The 21,394-nt window shown below is 41.4% G+C and overlaps 1 long non-coding RNA gene across 1 annotated transcript in view; it reads left to right on the forward strand.

Moving 5' to 3' along the window:
- The window catches only part of LOC125630996 (uncharacterized), a 49,319-nt gene extending 35,397 nt beyond the window's left edge, over positions 1-13,922 (forward strand). Inside the window, exons 2-3 of the long non-coding RNA XR_007354858.2 lie at positions 10,661-10,686; positions 13,408-13,922. This is a non-coding gene — a long non-coding RNA (uncharacterized LOC125630996). The remainder of the gene's footprint in view (positions 1-10,660; positions 10,687-13,407) is intronic.
- The last annotated feature ends 7,472 nt before the right edge of the window (positions 13,923-21,394 follow it).

Here is a 21,394-nt window from a genome sequence, read left to right on the forward strand (position 1 = left end):
CAAGAGACGCTTGGGTTCTGGGACTCAAGAACCCGAGGAAAAGGATGTGGCCCAATTTGCTGGGGTGGGTCTTTGCTCATGGTTTGGTTAATGAACACTAGTTGTGGTGTTTTCCCAATTTAATGCTGATGTCATTTACCTCTTGTTATTAAAGATTCTCTGCTACACCGAGACTCTGTGCTTGCGAGAGGGGAAGTATTGCCTCTTTGAGGCACCCAGGGGTTGTGTACGATTTTCCCAGGTCACTGGGTGGGGGCTCGAGCCAGTTTTGCATTTGCTTTGATGTGAGGGAACCCCTGTGCACTGAACCCGGCCCTTGCTGCTATCAACTTGGCCTGGCAGAAGGATTACACAAATAATAATATTTAATAATTAGTCATGGTTAATCTATTGTAATGGAGTGTCTGGTGCCCCCTATTAAATGGAATCAGAACTGAAAAAGTGTGTATCATAGAATCGTAGGATTGGAAGGGACCTTGAAAGGTCTTCTAGTCCAGTCCCCTGCACTCAAGGCAGGACTAAGTATTATCTAGATCAGTGGTTCTCAACCTACTTACCATTGTGGGCTACATATGTAGCTCTCTATGTGTTATGTGGGCTGGATCCATATATACGCTACCTGTATGGCCCTGAGCATGTCACATGGGCTGCAGCTGTTTGCTGATTGGGCCGCAAACAGCCTGTGGGCTGTGGTTTGAGAACCACTGATATAGACCATCCCTGACAGGTGTTTGTCTAACCTGCTCTTAAAAATCTCCGATGACAGAGATTCCCCAACCTCCCTAGGCAATGTGTTCCAGTGCTTAACCACCCTGACAGTTAGGAAGTTTTTCCTAATGTCCAATCTAAATCTCCCTTGCTTCAATGTAAACCCATTGCTTCTTGTCCTAGCCTCAGAGGTTAAAGAGAATAATTTTTCACCTTCCTCCTTGTAACAACCTTTTATGTACTTGAAAACTGTTATCATGTCCCCAGTCAGGGCATGTCTACACTTACTGGTAGATCGGCACTGCTGCAATCAATGCAGCAAGTGTCGATGTAACAGGTCTGGTAAAGACATGCTAAATTGATGGGAGAGCAGTCTCCCATCGATTTGTGTACTCCACCTCCCCGAGAAGCATAAGGGAAGTCGACGGGAGATGCTCTCCTGTTGACACAGCACAGTGTAGCCACTGCAGTAAGTGGATCTAACTACATCAACATCAGTTACATTATTCAACATAACTGAAGTTGCATAAGTTAGATTGATTTACCACGGTAGTGTAGACCAGCCCTCAGTCTTCTCATCTCCAGACTAAACAAACCCAGATCCTCATAGATCATGTTTTCTAGAGCTTTAATCATTTTTGCTATTCTCCTCCAGACTTTCTCCAATTTGTCCATATCTTTCCTGAAATGTGGCACCCAGTACTGGACACAATACTCCACACAATACTCCACTTGAGGTCGTATCAGCACGGAGTAAAAGGGAAGAATTACTTCTTGTGTCTTGCTTGCAGCACTCCTGCTAATACATCCCAGAATTATGTTTGCTTTTTTTTTTCAGCAGTGTTACACTGTTGACTCATATTTAGATTGTGATCCACTAAGACCCCCAGATCCCTTTCCACAGTACTCTTTCCTAGGCAGTCATTTCCCATTTTGTGTATGTGCAATTGATTGTTCCTTCCTAAGTGGAGGACTTTGCATTTGTCCTTATTTAATTTCATCCTATTTACTTCAGATTATTTTCCAGTTTGTCCAGATCATTTTGAATTTTAATCCTATCATCCAAAGCACTTGTAACCCTTCCCAGACTGGTATGGTTCACAAACTCTGTAAGTGTACTCTCTATGCCATTATCTAAATCACTGATGAAGATATTGAACAGAACCGATTCCTATGGGACTCCACTTGATATGCCCTTCTGGTTTGACTGGGAACCACTGATAACTACTCTCTGGGAATGGTTTTCCAAAATGTTATGAATTTATAGTAGCTCCATCTAGGTTTTATTTCCCTAGTTTGTTTATGAGATGGTCATGTGAGACAGTATCAAAAGCTTTACTAAAGTCAACCTATACCACATCTATCACCTCCTCAATATCCAAAAGACTATCCTGTCAAAGAAAGCTATTAGGTTGGTTTGTCACAATTTGTTCTTAACAAATCCATGCTGACTGTTACTCATCACCTTATTATCTTTTGGGTGTTTGCAAATTGATTGCTTAATTATTTGCTCCATTATCTTTCATATCATATCCCCTATATTGTAAAGAGATAAAGCAGATTCTTTTGTAGCTCGGATGGCAAGGAGAGATTGAGTTCTATCCCTCCTGTTTCCAGGAAGTTACAAGTGGCTGTGATATGCAGCATAGTAACAGCCCAGAAGTCCTAAGTGTCCTAAAATTCATTACACTATTTTGTTGCAAAACATATAACACATTCACTATTGGGGTTGTCATACACAGTAATATACTCCAGGTTGCACTGCAGGAGTCAGCGGAAGTCTGAGCATATATTTATTTTATGCTTGAATACATTATTTGACATACTGAGGTATATCTCCCCTTAAATGAATTAGCACATTGTAATAATTTGAAATGTACATCCAAGCAACACGCTCGGTCAGCATTATTTTTTTAATATCATGTTCTAAATTTTTCATTTTAGATATGAAAAGAGGTTAAAATATTATGTACACTTCATGTATGTATTCTTTTAACTGGTCCTCTTTTTCATATCCTACTCCTTTTCTCATTTTACTTCCTCACATTTCCTTGGGAAGGCCACTCTCATTAAGACACATCCACTTTTAGGCCTATCCAGATCCCCTGTTGTTTTAAGGATGTTGATACAGGACTATGTGTTTCCCCTCCTACTTCATGGCATGCAAAGGAACAAAACAGTGGAAAATGCTGCAGGGGAAAAGACAGCTGTGTGGCTATTTCCCCATCCATCAATATCCTCTCTGTTTAAAAGAAAAATGTGGTGGGGGCGGGGAGGGGACAGATGGACGGGGGACAGGACGACACATACACAGAAAAAAAACAGATTAATTGATGCTATTTAGATCAACAAACTAGTCCAGTATGACTTAGACTGAAAAAATACAGAATAATTACTGAATAATAGTTAAGTAGTCAATGGCACATCCATCAGTACAGTGTCCATTATAGGACATGATCAAATGACAGGTATCTGAGGAGATCTGTTCCTTGGCCCCTGATTCCTGATACTTAACTCCTAACACCTCAAGATGTCTGAAAATGGGGCAAGAAGATGGGGAATTTAAGGCAGGAGGGATGACTGGCGAGACCATACTCATGCCTTGCTATGGAGCCATGCAGTTGGGATTGGGGTTTTTTATAGATTACTCTCTTCTGTGATTTTTTTCAGACTGTGTCCATAATGTGTAGTGCGGAGTTGGGAGAAATGGAACACAACAAGGTTTTTTACTAGTTTTTTCCCTTCTGCATTTTTACCTGAGACAGTAACAGAGGAGCCATAGTTATTTCCAATTAACAATGAGTAAGGTCCTGATATAGCAAGATACATAAACCTGTACATAACTTGAAGCACGTGAGTTGTTCCCTTTACGTCAGTCAGTGTTACACATGTGTTTTAGTACCTTGCTGAATAGAGTCCTTAATAAATAAATATAGACTGAGGCTTGCTGAACTGATTTTTTAATTTTGTTCAGGTACATAAAATCCAACTGCTAAAAATTGTTTAGTGAGCAGTATAGTCACAACATTATCACCCAAATTTAGAGGCAACAGCTTTTCCACTCACTACAGGAGTAATCACACGGAAGAAAAATGGCAAATTCTTCCTCTGTCTGTATGCTCAACCTTCCTCTAAAACAGATAACATAATAACAATGATTGATTTGTTAAATTATTGACAGAAATGAGAGATGTGCATTAGTCCACAATTGGCTTGATGGGACCCAGCAGATTATTTTTCTCCTACAAGTTGCCTTTAATCTGACATGATTGCTTTCCTTTTGCATTCTACTGGGACTCACCCTTGGACTGCTGGGTTTAGAATTAATCCCATTAGCCGATTTTTTTTCCTTTGAACAATTACAGATCCTTTTTATCTGGTGGTTTGTAGAAATTTTCAAGGCTTTTTTTGGTTAAACTTTGGCTTTCACTGAAGCCCTGACAATTACTAAACTCTTGGTAAATTATTCCCTTTTCTCCTCCGGTAAGTATACCTCACCCCGGACTTTTGCCTGCATTCCAAGGTCTTTTAGCTCTGTCTTCTCTCACTGTGACTACCCCACCCTCATCCTGCACCATCCTATTCACAGCTATGTTTTCAAAGCAGCTGGTCCATTGTCTCTACAGTGCACATAGGGATGTCCTCGCTCATGTTTGTGGTCCTAAAACTATAAGATCTTTGAGGTAGAGCTGGGTGATTTTTTTTTTTTGACAAATTGTAAATTTCACAAAATATGCATTTTGAGAATTCGGGGTCACTGAAACACTGCACTAATTCAAGTCAAAGTCAGCAAGTAGTTGTGGCTGGAAAAACGAGCCTCTGGTATTATCAAAATGAGCATGTATTGAAATGAAACATATCAACATTTTGCTTCAAAACAACATTTTTGAAATGTTGATTTGAAATGACATTTTTTTGGGTAACACTTGGTTTGATCTGACAACATTTTTTCAGGTTTTCATTTTGGCAAGAAAAACACCACCGACAAATAATTCAGTCTCAGTTCAAAGTGAAGTGATTTTCTTTCAGATTTTTTCAGTTCAGCCACGGAACCGAAAAATCAGTGATTTGCTCAGCTCCACTTTGAGGCAAGGAATGTGCCTTTATCCATGACTACAAACTGCAGGGTAAATTTATGGTGCCATAGAGATGATCTTGAATAATAACAACTTTGTTGCTGCAGAACAGAAGAAGTGTTAGAAAGAGAGGTGACAAAGGAAAGGAGGGAATCCAAAGTTTACCGTTGCCGGCATGATCTTTGTTAAACGGTTGTGTAAGAAGGCATGTATTGGGACGTCTTTCAGTCAGATTCTAGTCTTACCTTTTCATTATTTCACGGGTGTACTTAGACTTTTCCGTTAATCTGACAGCACAGTGTCCATTATTTCATCTTTGTTGACTTTATAAAGTAATCCTCACAAAAGGCTTTGAAGATTACTTTCAAACCTGCTTTGAAACATTTTCAAGGGCCTACACAGAAGTTTTGTTTCCCTATTCTTTTTTTCTTCCTTTTTGATGTGGATGGTGGCATAAATTCATACATGTAGCTCCGCTGAATCATAGAGAGTTTCAGTCAGTATCTGTCATTTACTGCTTTCGTAGTGCTGCATTTCGGACCTGATCCTGCAGCATGCTGACTTTCTCCCAGCTGCTAGGTGCTATGTGTCCTCAGCAACCGCTAATATCATTGGGGATTGTGGGTACTCAGGATGCCACAGGAAATGCCAAGCATCTCCTTGGTTCAGGGCTTCATTCATTCTTAGCTTGGGAAAAATCATGTCTATTGTGTTTTAATCAAAACGTAAGCATGTGACCGTTTTGTAAGATGTCAGTTACTCCAATTTAGCTTAGGAGCATGGGCTGGTTGCACATGTGCTCTTTAAAAACACACCTGAGTGCCATTTTTTGTACAGTTTCCAAGAAATTCAAGAAGTCTTTTCATAATGCATTTGGGTTTCCTGAGTATAATAACAACTATTCTAAAGAGCTTATTGAAAGGGAAATCTATTTCCTCATTTGTGGTGTAATATAATAGAAAATAAATTTAAACCAATTGAACTCATTTTTGTAGTTGATTACAATGATATCCTGAAAGCCCTTGCACAAACTTTGGCACAGTGTGTTAGGGACAAACCCTAACCAGCCTTTCAGAGATTATAAAGTCATAAGGGACTACTGTCATCATCTAGTCTATCTCCCATGTAAGCACAGGTCACAGGATAATCCCTGAATTCATTCTTGTTTGAACTAGAGCATATCTTTTAGAAAAACATCTAATCTTGATTTTAAAATGTACAGTGATGGAGAATCAATCACAACCTCTGGTAAATTATTCCAATGGTTAATTACCCCCAAATTTGCACCTGATTTTGAATTTGAATCTGTCTACTTTCAACTTCCAGCCATTCAATCTTGTTATACCTTTGTCTGCTAGATTGAAGAGCCCTCTCTTATTAAATTTGTGTCCCCATGTAAGTACTTATAGACCATGATCAAGTAACTATTTAACCTTATCTTTGATAAGCTAAATACATTGAGCTCCTTGAGTCTTTTACTATGCGGCATGTCTTCCCGTCTTTTAATTATTCTCAAGTTTCTTCTCTGAACCCTCTCCTATTTAAATAGGAACAAAATCATTTTGTTTCTAACATACTTATCAAACCTCCTCTGATCGTCTTTAACTTTGCTGACCATTGAGTTCTCCTTGTGTCCTTTTCTTTCCCTTATCAATTTACTGTGATTCTTAGCTTATAATTTATATTCATTGCTATCAACTGTATTTTTTTCATAATTGTTTTCAGCTTTGTAAAATTGGCCCTTTTAAAGCAGCAACTATAAGTATTACTGGTTTGTACTTTATTCTGTTTGTACTCAACAAATGTAAGCAAGTCATGATTACACGCTGTGGCACTCTGCACCCCAAGGCACCATGGAATCTCCATATTCACCACTATCATATAATTATGATATGTTTTGTACAAAGTATGCCCTGTGAGGTATTATTTTAAAAGTCTTGATCTGTTGAACATTAATATCCTGTTGGATTATATGTGCTATCATTGTATTCCAAGTTATAAAGTTTTGTTATGTGTGTGTACTACTGAAATATGTCGTGAGGTTGGGAACACCCACAACCAGCCTTTCAGATACAACAATGGAGTAGCCAGACTGCATTAATGGCTCATCAAGACCCATCAAAGAAATGATCTCCTCTCCCAGAACAGCATACAATGGAGAATTCTTAGAGGAAGCACATATACAATGGAGACTGCTTGACCCAAATCATAGCAAAATACCTTTCAAGGAAGCTGGAAGAAACTATAAAAGGGGAAGTGGCATTATGATTTGGCCTCTCTCCCTGCCCCCCAACTCAACACCTGAAAGAAACATCTGGAGGACAAAGACCTTGAACTGGAGAGTCCCAGCCTGTGTATTGAGGAACTAAACCATCTGTCAGGGTGAGACACTGCTTGATTCAAATCCTGTTTAGTGTATAGAACTCAGACTGTGAATTTATTTTTGTTTCTTAGGTAACCAATTTTGATCTCTACACTTGCTACTTATAATCACTTATAATCTATCTTTCTGTAGATAATAAATCTGTTTTATATTTTACCTAAAACAGTGTGTTTTGGTTGAAGTGCTTGGGAAATTTCAGCTCAGTTTACAAAGGCTAGTTTGTGTCCACTCCACATCGAGAGAGGGGTGGTGTGGGTAATGACCTTACACTTGTCAGGCTTCTGACCATAGCAAGACAGTACAGTTCTGGGGTGCAAGGCTGGGGAGCTGGAGCCTCTCTAATGTTGGTTCATGAGTGGCTGGAAAAGCATTCATGTAACTCAGTTGGGTGTGTCCCTGCCTGTGGATGGCTGTGTAAGTGCAGCACCCATCAGAGTTTGTAGCTTGGCAACAGCATCACAGAGTAAGAAGGATGCCCCAAGTTGGTGAGATAGAGGGACCAGCTGTCCCACAGTCCAGGTTGCACCTCGGGGATGACATCACACATGCACTTAAGCAACCACTACCATATTGTTGTGTGATCAATTTCTCTTCGTCTTTCAAGATGAGGTCTAACATAGCGTTCCCCCACGTTGGTTGCGGCACCTTTGAGTTAGAAAATTCTCATCTATAATTTTTAGAAATTCCAAGCATGTTTTGCCAGGTCTCCTCTCTGTTTCCACTCTCTTTTGTCCCTTGGTGGCCAGTTCCTTCCTTTCTTTTTTGAATCTGGGAGGGTGATGCTTCCCAAATCTGGTGGTCTGAGAACTCCTCAGCCTCTCTGATTCTCTGAGATGTCTGCACTTGGCCTTCCAGACCATGAATCTTTTCTTCAAGCATAGCTACCAGCTTGCACTTCATACAGAGGAAATCCCTTTTGACTTCCATTAGGAAAGAAAACATGAGAAATATGTTGTAGGACAGAACCCTGTTCCATCTTTATATTAAGTGTACAATGGTACATAGAAAGAGAGCGTCACACATACCCTATCTGAACTCTCTCTGAAACTCCCCAGTTTGCTGCTCCTGTTTGCTACTCATGAGTTCACCTGTCAACTGACTTACATACTAAGCCTCACTGCTCGTCTCTACCCCCTCAACAACAGGGAGTGATTAACCATTCAGAAAGTTCAAATGCCTGGGCTGATCAAAAGACCCAAGAATCAGAGCCACATGGCCCTCACTGAGATACAGACCTGTCTCACCTGGCCCATGGCCCAGCCACATAAGTCCTGGAACAAGAATAAACAGGCTGTGAGCATGGTAACTCCATGGGGTCTGGAAGAATATGCCTGATCTCCCCTTGTTGGACCAGGGACACCAGCAGTTACTTCAGATGTGTAGTGCAGCCTATAAGAAGTAGCAGATGTGATGACTGCTCATCCCTTCCCTCATAGGAGTTTTGACTGATACTTCCCATCTCAGCAAACCCATTGACCCCACCCAGCCCCTCTTTGTTTCACCCCTTGAATTCCCATTCGTGCTGCTCCAGTGAGCGTGGAGTTCCCCTGCACTACTTCTCTGAACTCTGCTCTCCCCTCCAGTAGAACCATAGAATTTCTGTTGTGTTTAGAGCTTTATATACCTGTAGAAGGAGTCAAGATTTGGCTCTCAGAATATAGACAAATCAGCCAAATAATTGCATGTCTTTTTCTATAGATTAGTGTAAAAAATGGGTAGCAGTGAATAAACACAGAGTAAAAGTGTGTTGAACAGTTTCAGCTAAGAATAATGTTTCCATTATAAAGTAGTGTGCCAGGTCTCAAACAGTGAGTAGCTAGCCCCATGAGGGTCACTAGCATTTAGCTGGAAGAAGGCAGCAGAGTACTGGCCTGCTCTGTGGTTGGAGAAATGAGTACAAGGTTGGAAGAGAGGAGGTCCTGTTTCCTAATCCTGGTTCTGCCAGCGCATCTCTGTGTGGTCATGGGTAAATTGCTTGACTTCTCTCTCTTGGTTTCACTGTGGTGAAATGGCATTAATAATACCTGCTTACCTCACAGAAATGTTGTGCGGATTAAGGAGGCGATATCTGTACAAACAGAATAAAGCATTGAAAACTGGACATTTACCACTTACATAGACAAATCTACTTACGGTAGTCCACCTTAACAGTAAAAGTAAATAAACACAAAAGTCAGCAAGAGGTGTGGGTACTCTGAAATCCGGTCCTAGATTGATTTATAACTAAGATTTGTGTTTATTGAAGTGACAATGTTTAATTTGGAATAGTTTAATTTTATATTTAAAAATACCGTAAAGACACTGGCTGCTGTGGATTGATTGTGAGATGTTATTCAGACTATCTAAGCCTCTCTGTTCATGGGAGAACACAGATGCCAAGCTATAAAAAAATTATTCTATATAATGACTTGCTAGGTAGTTCTTAGATCATCAGATTATACTGATGCCAGACACTGGGTAGAACAGGATTTCTCAACCTTTTCAGGTTGGTCACTTTTTATTCAAAGTCAACCTGTTTTGTGACCTCCCCCTGCTTACATTAACTACAAAATAAGAGTAAAAATTATATGAATTATAACAATTGACCTTGAAGGGTAAGAGAGTGTAGGCAGTGGAATTTTCTTCGCGTTAGGTTATAACATTTTCACTGCTTTATGACCTCCCTCCCATTTTCCTGATTGCCTTTCATGACCTTGTTGGTGGTCACAACCCGCTGGTTGAGAAACCCTAGACTATTGGCTGCCAGTCCTTCAAGACACCTGTTGTCCAAGACCTACTTCTGATTCTGAGGAACTAGCATTCTCCTACCATATAAAACTAAAGTCTCACAAGTGCTGTATATTAAACCTTGAAATGATTGCTACACCTTCTGCATATTGCTGCACCTGAACTATTCACATGCTTAAATTTAGGCATGTTCTTAAGGAACTTGCCAAACTGGGGCCTAAATGAATAAAGGAAGTAATTATTTAGATCACATGCATCAGATCAATATACTGTACTAGAGTCACTATGTTTGATCAACTAGTAATATTGTCAACTGCAGCCTAACCCCATGTCATTTTGTGAATCCCACAAAAAATCATCCATAGATGGGTAGGAAGCCTTTAAAAATTGTCTTCAGAAAACAGAAAGATAATAAATTTGAATTAATTGGAGGTTTACAGTACAGCCTCAGAGTTTTGAACACCTCAGGAATGGAGGTTGTTCATAACTGTGAAAGGTTTGTAACTGAACAATACGTTATGGTTGTTCTTTCAAAAGTTTACAACTGAACATTGACTGAATACAGCTTTGAAATTTTACTATGCAGAAGAAAAATGCTACTTTTAATCATCTTAATTTAAATGAAACAAGCACAGAAACAGTTTCCTTACCTTGTCAAATCTTTTGTTAAAATTTGTCTATTTTTAGTGGTTTACATTTAACACAGTGCTGTACTGTATTTGCTTTTTTTATTTGTCTCTGCTGCTGCCTGATTGCATACTTCCAGTTCCAAATGAGGAGTGTGGTTGACAGGTCAGTTCATAACTCTGATATTCATAACTCTGAGGTTCTACTGTGCTTTGAATTCTGATGCAGTTGTTTTGTACGAACACATTCTTACCAACCCCCTCTTGATCACTACAATTTCTGAAAAGCAAGTAGAGAGAGGAGACCCATCTCTGTAATTTAACCTTTATTATATTATTTTTAGAATTGTCTTTCAGGTCTAACCTTCACAGCATAAATTCACAAGTGAATAATCTCATTAGAGATAATCCTTCTCTCTGGGCAGTCTCTTTGCAGGATAGTCTGGCCAACGTTTCTCATGATTTTTAATTTGTGATCCATTTGCTATCTGATCCATTTGCTAATTACCAATATTGTCCATCTCACCTGTGCTCTCCCGTCCTCAGTGCTTCTTGACAGATAATAGATTTTGCAATAACAACTTGAGTTTTAGACCCCTCTGAAAGTTAATAGCTCAAATTTCTATTAAAATGGCTCATGTAAAATTTCTGTGGGATGCTTTGAAATTTCAGTTTTGTACACAGTAATTGAATTCAATGTTAGGTAATGTAATGGGTTTGAAATTTGATTGCAAGAGACTGTTTTAATCTTTGTGATTGCCATTTCCCTTGGCACACACAGATCTATCACTTGTAATGGAGGATGCAGCTCTGAGAGGATATATAGTGCAAACCTTAGCACTAAACACTTGGGGTGAAACACCTACCCTGTTTAGGTTACCAGATGTCTAGGTTTTCCCAAACATTGCCTCTTTTTTGAGTCTCCATGTTCTGTCTGGGGGAAGTTTTCAAATAACAGGAAATGGCCTGCAGAGCAGACATTACAGCTCAGAAAGAGCCCCAATTGGTCCACTTCCTGACTGGTCCCACCCCTGCATCTGCAGCTAATTGGTCCCACAGCTGCCAGATCCCTCCGCCCTCCCCAGGCCCTGGCTCACAGCCCTGGGAAGGGGGGTCCCGCAGCAAGGTACTGGCTGATGGGCTGGCGCTGCATCCTGGGCTTGCACTGGTCGTCCTGCCACCATGTCAGGGAGTGGCATTGCCCCTCACCTCCAGTGAGTACCCCCACTGTAGGTACCCCCTCCAGTACCCTCAACTGTACCCCTCTCCAGCCCTCTGCTCCCTGGTGGTGTCCTCTTTTTGGGAACCTGAATTATGGTAACCCTAATCCTGTTGAAGCCAGGGGGAGTTTTGCAACTGACTTAAATGGAGCCAGGAAGTCACCTTTGGAGATTAAGGCCATGTCTATACTACAGAGTTTTGTCGACAAAAGTCAGCTTTCATGGACAAAACAGTGGAGGTATACACACTACAATACTCCTTCCGCCGACAAAACTCTCAGGCTTTGCTGACAAAATAAAACTCCCTCAATGAGAGGCATAGAGCTTTTTGCAGAAAAGTTAGATTGTCAAAGTGTCAGTATAGAAAACATGGTTGGTTATGTCACTGTAAATGGCTTCCAGGAGGTGTCCCACAATGCCCATTCAGACTGCTGTGGTCAGCAGTTTGAACTCCACTGTCCTGCACCCAGATACACGGGCATCTCCCCACCCCCTTTAAAAGCCTGGGAATTTTTGAAATTCCACTTCCTGTTTGCTCAGCATGGACAGCTCACACCTCATCTTCCCAGCTGACCATGGTGTCTCTACACAGCAAGCGCTCTCCCGCTCGGAGCACAGTTGTTGGATCTGCGGGCACTGTGGGGAGAGGAGTCTGTGCAATCCCAGCTCCACTACAGCTGTAGGAACTTTGATACCTTCGGTCAGATTTCTCATGGCATGTTGGATAAGGGCTACGAACAGGACACACATCAGTGCCATGTGAAGATAAAGGAGCTGAGTCAGGCATAACTGAAGGGAAGGGATGGATGCCATCTGTGGTGGTGACCCCACCTCCACTGCCAAGAGCCCCGTGGATACTTTGGCAGGATTGGAGACAGTGGACAGTGTAATCAACCCCGAGGATGAAGTTGTTAATGAGGAGATCAAGTTGAGAATGATGTGGAGCACACAGCAGGGTTATCCAGTGGCGTGGCAAGGCAGGACTTCTTTTCCACTCCAGAGGGGTCTAGTCAGTCCAAGCAGTCTGTCTCTGATGGGCATGATGCAGTAGAGGAGAGCTCTGGAAAGTGACCTTTTTGAGTTGATGCTGCTCAGTTATATGAGGTAGAGCTGTCCTTTGCTTTGTATATGCTAGAAGGGGATGAAGGGATAAAAATGTACAAGACTAGGAAACTTTCCTGGAGGGACTCGCCAATCCTCTGCTGAAGGTTCCTTCGCAAAACTGCTTTGTTCCTTCCCTTGTAGGAATTTCCTGTGCCAATCAGCAATCACTTGTGCAGGGACCAAAGCGGCACACAGGAGAGCAGCACAGAAATCCTTTCTGAAGCCGCACACATGCAGAAAATGCACCCTTGCATCCTTGCTTACCCTCAGGAGTGAGATATCGGCTTCAGTGACCCCCCACCTGTGGAAAATGGTGGCAGAATTTACAATATTGTCCCTAGTCACCTGCACTGATCCCCTTAAAAAACATCTTGATCCTTTGTGCCCAACCCCCACACAGGCCATTCTCACCATGTTTAAGGCATTCGTCGAGATGTATGCTTGCCAAGGGACAGTGAGAAACTGATTCATATTTAAAAAGAGGTGCATTTTATTATAATGATTCAATGCTGTGTGTGCACTAACAATCATGCTTCTGTTTATTCTTTCTTGTGCTTCTTCAGATGTGACCTTCAGGGGAACCCCCTTACACACTGGTGGATTGCCTCCTACAAGGAGGAGCAAGGAGAACATGTTTTGAGATGTGCTACAATCCTCAGAGGCCAAAAAACAAGACTGCAGGGCATGGAGAGGGACTTTAAAATAAAATGATAAAATAGTCTGGACAGAAAAGAGAGCCAGGAGTGAATTTTAATGGCCAGGAGCAGATGATAAAAGTGATAGAGGAGCAAACGGAGATGTTGAAGTTTCTAATTACACTGCCAGCTGAATTCATGTGTGGTTGCTCCCCCCCTGCAGCCAATATGGAACTGTTTTCCATGCCCTCCCACACATTCCTTGCAACTTCCTGGCCCATCTCAGTACCCTGTTCACTCCACCCCTTCAGACAGCTTCAAAAATGATAGCTGGACTTACATAGAGCTATCACACAGCCCTTCATTGTTATCTCCTTTCCAACCAAGCCTTTTGGGTGTGTTGTTACTTGGTATTTAATAAAAATATACTCTCTGAAAAATAACCAATCTTTATTTGTCTCCTACACGTGGTAGTTGCTGCTAGAATTAATACACAGTGGCAATTTGATCATTTGCTGAGTACAGATCAGGATCATCAAAATATTCAGACAAGGCGGCAAATTAACAAAGCATGGCAGAATGCTATATAGAAAGATACATTATTGGAGCTCATTGTCAAAATGGTGCCTCAAAGCATCCCTTTTTCGAATAGTCCCCAGTTGTGCCCTTCGAATGGCCCTGGTATCTGGCTGCTCAAAATCAGCCACCAGGCGATCCGCCTCTGTGCTCAACCCCAGAGGAAACTTTTCACCTTAGCCTCACAAATATTATGGAGTGCACAGCAGGATGCTATGACCACGGGAATATTTTCCTCATTTAGATCTAACCTGCCATAAAGACAGCACCAGCATGCTTTTAATCTGCCAAAGACATATTTTACGATCATTCTGCACCTGCTTAGCCTATCATTGAAGAGCTCCTTGCTGCTTTCCTGTGTAAGTCTTCATGAGCCATGGGAGTGAGGGGTACGCTGGGTTTCCCAGGATCACTATGGGCATTTCAACATCCCCCACTGGAATCTTCTGGTCTGGAAAGACAGTCCCTGCTTGAAGCTTTCTGCACAGGCCAGTGTTCCTGAAGATGCGTGCATCATACACCTTCCCGGACCACCCTGTGTTGATGTCAGTGAAATGCCCACAGTGATTCACAAGCACTTGCAATATCATACCCCTTTCTATTGATGTACTCTGTCGCAAGGTGGGCTGGGGCCAAAATTGGGATATGCATGCCATCTATCACGCCACCACAGTTAAGGAATCCCATTGCTGCAAAGCCATCCACTATATCACTCACATTTCCAAGAGTCACAGTCCTTTGTAGCAGGATGCGATTAATGGCCCTGCACCCTTGCATTAATGCAGTCCCAGCGGTGGACTTCCCAACTCCAAACTGATTCATGACTGACCAGTAGCAGTCTGGAGTTGCCAGCTTCCACACAGCGATCACCACACACTTCTCCACCAAAAGTGCAGCTCTCATTTTGGTGTCCTTGTGCTGCAGTGCTGGGGCCAAGCTCTGCACACAATTCCAGGAAGGTAGATTTCTGCAGCCAAAGTTCTGCAACCACTACTCTTTATCCCAGACCTGCATAACTATGGGATCCCACCACTCAGTGCTTGTTTCCTGAGCCTAGAAGCAAAAGTCCACCATGTGCAGCTGCTCTGTGAATGCTAAAAATAATCTGGTGTTGTTTCTTTCCATGACACAACAGGTCAGACACCTCTGATTCCTGTTCAGATTGTGTGCACATGATATAATGCATGACCAGCCATGATGTGTTCATAACAGTGACCACAACAGTAGAGAGCAGTGCAGGATCTGGTCCTTTCAGACAGAGAGGGCAGGCGCACAGTAAACAGGGGCCATTGAAAAATGCAGGAAAATTGGACTCCTGTTACTCTGCTGTATATTAAGGGTGTGTCCACAGTGCAGCTGGGAATGAGCCTCCTAGCCTGGGTAGACAGACTCGCTCTAGTGGGGCTCCAGCTTGCATGCTAAAAATAGCAATGTGGATATTGCAGCTTGAGCGCTCAAGTTTTGGGGGTTGGGTGGATAGTGTACATCTTTAAGGGGCTCTGCAAAGCAAGACTGAGTTTGCTGAGAAAGCTACTGATGGGATAGAATCTCTCAAAAGAGATGATGTGGAACTAAAAATTAGGGGCTTAGAGACATGGGCTGAAAGAGTGGGTCAAATTCACACGTTTCTAGGTCACATGACTTTTCCCTATTGAAGCAGCTAATTAACAGCGGGAAGAGGATTAAACTTTAGCCCAATATTGTCTGAATAATAGACTAAAAATTCAGTAGAAAGATATAAGCTATATTAAGCATGCACAGCTTACTGAATCATCAGTTTACTGAATTAGTACCTTAATGTATTTGGAGTATATTAAGTGATAGAAAGATTACGTAAGATAATTAGAAGCTAAATTAGTATTTGAAGAATCTTTGAAGAACCTCACAATAAGCTTACTTTTAACTAGCTCAGGGTGAAACACAAAACCTGCGGATCAGTTTGATTCTATCTGAGGATCTCAAAGCTTTACAAAGATCCATTCATTGAGCCTCACCACAGACCTGTGTAGCAGGTAAGTATTCTTATTCTCAGTTCACAGATGGGGACATAGAGGCGTAGATTGGAGAAATTAAAATGTGATTCAGCTAAATCCCTGTTTCTTATGTCTCTCAGCAGATGTGCTCACTTTACAAAGAAAGGGATGGTTTTCCCATAAGTCCATTCTGTAAAATTACCCTGGATTTTGCGGGTACATCTACATAGAAATGAAAGACCCACTACATGGCTGTGGCTGGCCCAGGTCAGCTGACTTTGGCTCATGGGGCTAAGCTGCAGGGCTAAAAATTGCTGTGTAGAGGTTTGGGGTCAGGGACCCTCCCCCTTTGTAGGATCCCAAAGCTCGGGCCCCAGCCCGAGCTTGAAAGTCTACATAGCAGTTTTACAGCCCTGCAGTTTGAGCCCCATGAGCCGGAGTCAGCTGACCTGAGCCAGCCATGGGTGTTTAATTACTGTCTAGACATACCTTGAGGGTCAACTGGATTCTTGCCTTCTCCCACATCATTTTGCTAATACAGATGCTACAGGCCAAATTCTGACCTTGGTTAATTTTGTAACCATTTTTAAAGAAGAAAGTTGGTGATTAGGGTGCTAGCCTGGGATTTAGGATACCCAAGTTCAATTCCCTGCTCCACTGCAGACTTCCTTTATGGCTTTGGGCAATCACTTAGCCTCTCCATGCCTCAGTTCCCCAGTCTGTAAAATGGGGATAATAGTACTTCTCTAGCTCATGTGGTATTGGGAGGATAAACAAATTAAAGACTGTGAAACACTCAAATCACAGGGCCCAATAAGTACCTACCATAGAGTGAAGGCTAACTGGGTTACACAGGTATCAGAGGAGAACCTGAAGACTATGGAGTTGCACTATGTAATGAAGGGCAGAAGGTGGCTGGCAACATCTTCAGTACTGGCGGTGATATGGGGCAATGGAAGAACCCTGTTGGGTGATCTGCGTGCAGGATGACGTTCAGTGCTGATGATTAGAAAGGGGACCAAGCTAATAAAAACTGGAATGTAAGCACAGATAGGAATGAACTGGTTCTAATAAAATCAGAATTGTCTGAGCCTTCATTCAAAACTTGAACCAAACTGACCTCCAGCCTTTTCTGATTTCCAATAAGTTCCCAAATCTCTCTCTTTAAAATTGCATACACATGCATTTTCTGCTTTCAGTCAGAACCAGAAATAAAATGACCAAAATGACATAAAAAAGGCACTTCTGACATTATTTCTAGCTCATCTGAAAGCAGGCAATATGGCAAATGCATGAGAAAGGCAGTTTTCTGAGATCTATAGCCTAATTATCTGGAAAAATAGGTCACAGCAATTTGGATAAGAATTAGATAAGTATCTTAATTCCTGTAGGTTCATTTGGAATGAACTTAACCTCCAGTCCAAGATCCTGGTCTTGCATCCACCAGAGTAATTTGTAAAACTCAAATTGGCTTCAATTATGCTGAATCAGGCTTCATAGGGCTGTTCTTACTACTCAGGATTCCAGGATTGGGCTCCACTGAGATTTATCTCTCTGAAATATAAGCAAATACTAAAATAATAACTACCATAATTCTCCAAGCAGGCAAAAATTTACAAAGCTTTGACCAAATAACCTCTGTTTCTCTACGCACTTATGATTTGCGAAGTTTTTTTATTATGCAAGACTCTTGAAAGGAAAATGAAAAAGAAGCTGAAGTTCCTGACAGTGGTGAGAATCAGAAATGCCGTTAGTATCCCTCCAAAGAAATTCCTGTGATTGCTTTACATATGAGTGATTTTAATCACATTAATATCTTGCATCAAGAAAGAAAAAAACCCAAATAAACTCCCAAATCTGGAGAAGAGCTGATAATTCTGGACTAAATAATGAAGGACGTACAACTGTGGACAAGAAAGAAAAAACACCAGAAAGACTAATAAATCAGAAAAGATTACAAAGCCCCAATGAAAACATAAGGTCTACACATTCCATTAGTCATCTTCACTTAACAGGATGAAAATGTTTGCAGTGCTCCCATTGCGGCACTGGCAGATCCTTGACCCCTTCTACTGACATTCACCACCAACCTGATCTTTCGAGGTCCGTTTCAAGTGCTTTGTGATTATTTTTTTTTTTTTGATAGCATGCAGGTGTAACATAACGGGGCTTGTCTGCACTTGAAATGCTATAGTGCTACAACTGCATCACTGCATTTGCACAGCTGTGGTGCTTCAGTGTAGACACGACCTACTCCAACAGGAAGGGTCCGTACATCAGCGTAGGTGATCCACCTCCCCGAGAGGCAGTAGCTAGGTCGACGGAGAATTCTTCTGTTGAACTCGTACTGTCTACATGGGACTGAGGTCAGCTTAACTGCACTGTTCAGGGATGTGGATTTTTCAGACCCCTGAGTGAAATAGTTAAGCTGACCTAATTTTCTAGTGTAGACCAAGCCTTAGAATACTTGTCAGCGGAGAAGTGTTTGTGGAAGCGAAGACTTGCTGAGTTGGTAGCCTGCCTGAGCTTCATGAGTAGTCATGATAACATGGTGAGAGGAAGGAAAACTGACATCATGTGAAATTAGTTTTTAATTTAAAACAATTGATTATATTATCTCACAATTCCCAGGACAAATTACCACTACTAAGCCCTGGAGAAACCCACGGGAACAGACCAGGAAAAAGAGGAAAACTCCATGAATTTCCCTTTGTGGAGTTTTCTCTGAACTCTTCCATTGGAAGGATGGGATTCCCCCAAACATCCTACTCCTCCTTCCAAAATGTGTAAGAGTCACATGGGGATCTATCATGAGGTCCTATGGCCTCTAGCAGTATGGTTCCTTTGGAGCCCTAAAGGCCTTGATCCAGCAAAGCGTTTAACATGTACTTAACTTTACGCAGGACGTTTAAGGATATGCTTGAGTGTTTTGCTGAAATGGAGCCAAAGTGGAGCCACAGCATAAAAATGAATGCAGCCTCATTTTCACAAATTGCCCCAGTGATTCCAGAAAGCAATTTACATAGTTACTTAGCCTTATACTTAGTTCCTCCTGTCTCAAGAATCGTATACTCTATTTTTTTGTTAGGTGTTTGTAGCACAATAAGGTCATGGTCCATGACTGGGGCACCCGGAACAATGACAAAACAAATATATAATAATACAAAGAATATCCTATACATTTATTAATGCCATAACTCAGATATCAAATACAAGATCACACATAATCTCACTCCTCTAGCCTGTGAGACTCTGCTACTTTTCAGCGGTCTGCACTGTCCTTACTTAGTTAACATAACATTTGAATAAATATTTATTTGGTTAATTTTGTCCAGGACCCTGACTGAATACAGTGATTTCAGTGGAACTAGTGAACTTTCCCAGATGGTTGTTTAGGTCAGAATTTTTTTTGACAAACCATAAAGCAATACTGTTATGGTGAAAGGATGGCTGGCTTTGGTTAGAAATAGGTAGTGTGCATCCTGCTAAGCGAATGGGTGATTTTTGGTGATCCCGTGTGATATCATACTATTGCTAAACATTTTGCAGAGGCCACTTACAAACAGGTGTTACCCACTGATATCTGAATATGGAAGGGATGTGGATATTGGTATCTTTATGAATCTAAGAGGGAAAGAACGTATTTGTTATCATCTTTCTCAGAAGTGCAGTCTCTGGAAAAAGATAGGACTTAGGAGCATTAAATTATAGAACCAGAAATGGGAAACTCTCCAACATATGGTGCTATGAAGTCATTCCCAGAAATAGAGCTGCTCATAGATTTTTTAAAAAGATATGCACTAGTTCAAACAGAAATGATTTTGGGGAAGTTTTATGGCTTGTGTTATACAGGAGGTCAGACTAGGGGATCACAATGATCCTTTCTGTTCTTGGACTCTATGAAGCTGTGAATCAACAGTGACAGCGACTTGTAAGTGGAATATTAGACTGGAAAATATCCCAAAGCTAAACAATTCCCTCAGCAAGAGTCTATGTCTTACTTTGGGTTTCCAGTTGCGAAATCATTCTTCTCATTAGAGCTGCACTGATAATATAATCCTGTGAATGTCAGCTGGTGGTGATTCACCCAGGAGCACATTTCCAGCAAATTGTAATTACTGATTTGGGTGGGTGCGCTACTTTGCATCACAATGTCCTTCTGCATCTGGTGGGATGTCACATGTTGATTATACTTGTTTTAGGGTAAATTTCTCTCTGGATCAATTAGTGACTGGCTGATGTTGTCCAAACATGATTTTTTGATTTGTTAAACATAACATTAAACTGATGGATGCTGTTTATTTTAGCTGTTATTAGCTCCCTAACTGTCCTCTTTAGTATTTGAACTTAAAAATTGTCCTGATATGAATCTTTTGTGAACAACGCAGGGTAGTCCATCTCATATTTTCATTTTGCTTGGAACTGTCTGGATTTTTTCTTGAAATGACTCAGTCTCCAACTGTGAGCTGCATCTGTTATACACTGGCTGGGAGCGTATGTGAAGACAGCTATCTCCTGACTCCCTCCAACACCAATAGAGCCTTTCAGCTTTTTATCTAGTTGTAGGTTTCATTGTCTATGAGCCAACATCATTGCCAGGTCAGGGTAGAGAGTGAGAATTTGTGATCATAGCTTAAAGTGTCTTTCGTCTGATTCATGTCAACAATATAATGCAAAGGGTTATTTTTCTATAGGATCACTATTTTCTTAAGCATGTTGGCTGAGTGAGTGAACAATGGAGGAATGCTGAGACACCTCATCCATCTGAAACACTGGTGTGACTCCTGAGGGTGTTACTTCTGCAAATTATGGCATTCAAAAGAGCAGATTTAAGAAGATAATATTATGCTGGAAGGTGTTAATGAATATTATCAGTAAAATACAAGCAGTATTTTGATCTGTAAACAGTCACAGACCTTGTTAAAGCTGATGGATATGCTAACCATGCTTCTTTCAGGATAGATGGAAGGTGCGATTAAATTCCCTTTTATGTAGTGATAGCTAGAAACAACAAGAAATTACTACCGAAGGCACTGGGTGCATGTCAAAGCTGATTAGAAGCTAAACTGTGTTTGCTGAGAGGTTTCTCAGGGTTGATTGGAAAGGAGGGGATAGGGGATTGATCGGCTGTGGTTGTGTGTGAGGCAGAAAGCCAGGAGAAAGCAAGAGGAGCAGTGGTGATATTAGTCCTGGGTGGAAGCTTCTTTTGGGTACTTGCTGGAAATGCAGAAATGGATTTCTGAGCAAGGAAATGGTCTCTGTGGTTTGTTTGGGGAAACAGGATTTTTGTGTTCATCCTTTGTAAGTAAACAGGATTGCACCAAAGAAATACATGACTCATACAGTCAATTTCTTCTCCTCCTGGA

The sequence above is a fragment of the Caretta caretta genome, chromosome 2, assembly GCF_965140235.1.
Source record: "Caretta caretta isolate rCarCar2 chromosome 2, rCarCar1.hap1, whole genome shotgun sequence".
NCBI lineage: Eukaryota > Metazoa > Chordata > Testudines > Cheloniidae > Caretta > Caretta caretta.